We start from the raw sequence: 2,500 nt of genomic DNA, 5'->3' as shown, positions 1-2,500 counted from the left end.
GTGTGTCTGTCTGTGTGTGTGTCTGTGTGTGTGTGTCTGTGTGTGTGTCTGTCTGTGTGTGTGTCTGTGTGTGTGTCTGTGTGTGTGTGTCTTTGTGTGTCTGTCTGTGTGTGTCTGTGTGTGTGTCTATGTGTCTGTGTGTGTGTATCTGTCTGTGTGTGTGTATCTGTGTGTGTGTCTCTGTCTGGTTGTGTGTATCTGTGTCTGTGTGTCTGTCTGTGTGCATGTGTCTGTGTGTGTGTGTCTGTGTGTGTGTCTCTGTGTGTCTGTTGGTGTGTGTGTGTCTGTGTGTGTGTCTATCTGTGTGTGTCTGTCTGTGTGTGTGTCTGTGTGTGTGTCTGTCTGTGTGCATGTGTCTGTGTGTGTTTGTCTGTGTGTGTGTCTTTGTGTCTTTCTGTGTGTGTGTCTGTCTGTGTGTCTGTGTGTGTGTGTCTGTGTGTGTGTCTGTTTGTGTGTGTGTGTCTGTCTCTGTGTGTGTCTGTGTGTGTGTGTCTGTGTGTGTGTCTGTCTGTGTGTGTGTATCTGTGTGTGTGTCTCTGTCTGGGTGTGTGTATCTGTGTCTGTTTGTGTGTCTGTGTGTGTGTCTGTGTCTGTGTCTGTGTGTGTGTCTGTTTGTGTGTCTGTTTGTGTGTCTGTCTCTGTGTGTCTGTCTGTGTGTGTGTCTGTGTGTGTGTCTTTGTGTGTGCCTGTGTGTGTGTCTGTGTGTGTCTGTCTGTGTGTCTGTGTCTGTGTGTGTGTCTGTCTGTGTGTGTGTCTGTGTGTGTGTGTCTGTGTGTGTGTCTGTGTGTGTCTGTCTGTCTGTGTGTGTGTATCTGTCTGTGTGTGTGTCTGTGTGTGTGTCTGTCTGTGTGCATGTGTCTGTGTCTGTGTATGTGTGTGTGCCTGTGTGTGTGTGTCTGTCTGTGTGTGTGTGTCTGCTTGTGTCTGTGAGTTTGTCTGTTTGTGTCTGTCTGTCTGTGTGTCTGTGTGCATGTGTCTGTGTTTGTGTCTGTGTGTGTGTCTGTGTGTGTGTCTGCGTGTGTGTCTGTGTGTGTTTCTGTCTGTGTGTGTCTGTCTGTCACTGTGTGTGTGTCTGTGTGTGTGTGTCTGTGTGTGTGTCTGTGTGCATGTGTCTGTGTGTGTGTCTGTGTGTGTGTCTGTGTGTGTGTCTGCATGTGTGTGTCTGTGTGTGTCTGTCTGTGTGTGTGTGTCTGTGTGTGTTTCTCTGTGTTTGTGTCTGTGTGTGTCTGTCAGTGTGTGTGTGTGTCTGTGTGTGTGTCTGTCTGTGTATGTCTGTCTGTGTGTGTGTCTGTGTGTGTCTGTCTGTCTGTGTGTGTGTATCTGTCTGTGTGTGTGTGTCTGTCTGTGTGTCTGTGTCTGTGTGTGTGTCTGTCTGTGTGTGTATGTCTGTCTGCGTGTGTGTGTCTGTGTGTCTGTCTGTGTGTGTGTGTCTGTGTGTATGTGTCTGTGTGTGTGTCTGTGTGTGTGTGTCTGTGTGTGTGTCTGTGTGTGTCTGTTGGTGTGTGTGTGTCTGTGTGTGTGTCTGTGCGTGTCTGTCGGTGTGTGTGTGTCTGTGTGTGTGTCTGTGTGTGTGTCTGTGTGTGTGTGTCTGTGTGTGTGTCTCTGTATGTGTGTTTCTGTCTGTGTGCGTGTCTGTGTGTGTCTGTCTGTGTGTGTGTCTCTGTGTGTGTCTTTGTGCGTGTGTCTGTGTATGTGTCTGTGTGCGTGTGTCTGTGTGTGTGTCTGTGTCCGTGTGTCTGTGTGTGTCTGTCTGTGTGCGTGTGTCTGTGTGTGTGTCGAGGTGTGTTTTTCTCTCTGTGTGCGTGTGTCTGTGTGTGCGTGTCTGTGTGTGTGTGTCTGTGTGTGTGTCTGTGTGCATGTGTCTGTGTGTGTGTCTGTGTGTGTGTGTCTGTGTGTGTGTCTGTGTGTGTCTGTCTGTCTGTATGTGTGTATCTCTCTGGGTGTGTGTATCTGTGTCAGTGTGTGTGTCTGTGTGCATGTTTCTGTGTGTGTGTCTGTGTGTGTGTCTGTGTTTGTGTCTGTGTGTGTGTCTGTGTGTGTGTCTGTGTGTGTGCGTCTGTGTGTTTGAGTCTCTGTGTGTGTCTGTGTGTGTGTGTCTGTGTGCGTGTCTGCGTGTGTGTGTCTGTGTGTCTGTCTGTGTGTGTGTGTGTGTGTCTGTGTGTGTGTGTCTTTGTGTCTATCTGTGTGCGTTTGTCTGTGTGTTTGTCTGTGTGTGTGTGTCTGTGTGTCTGTGTGCGTGTGTCTGTGTTCGTGTGTCTGTGTGTGTGTCTGTGTGTGTGTCTGTGTGTGTGTCTGTCTGTGTGTCTGTGTCTGTATGTGTGTCTGTCTGTGTGTGTGTGTCTGTGTTTGTGTCTGTGTGCGTGTCTGTGTCTGTGTTCGTGTGTCTGTGTGTGTGTCTGTGTCTGTGTGCGTGTCTGTCTGTGTGTGTGTCTGTGTGTGTGTCTCTGTGTGTGTGTCTGTGTGTGTGTCTGTGTGTGTCTGTCTGTGTGCATGTGTCTGT

The sequence above is a fragment of the Giraffa tippelskirchi genome, chromosome X, assembly GCF_054371585.1.
Source record: "Giraffa tippelskirchi isolate mGirTip1 chromosome X, T2T-mGirTip1v1.2.pri, whole genome shotgun sequence".
In the NCBI taxonomy this organism is placed as follows: domain Eukaryota; kingdom Metazoa; phylum Chordata; class Mammalia; order Artiodactyla; family Giraffidae; genus Giraffa; species Giraffa tippelskirchi.
This window is presented reverse-complemented; position numbering follows the sequence as displayed.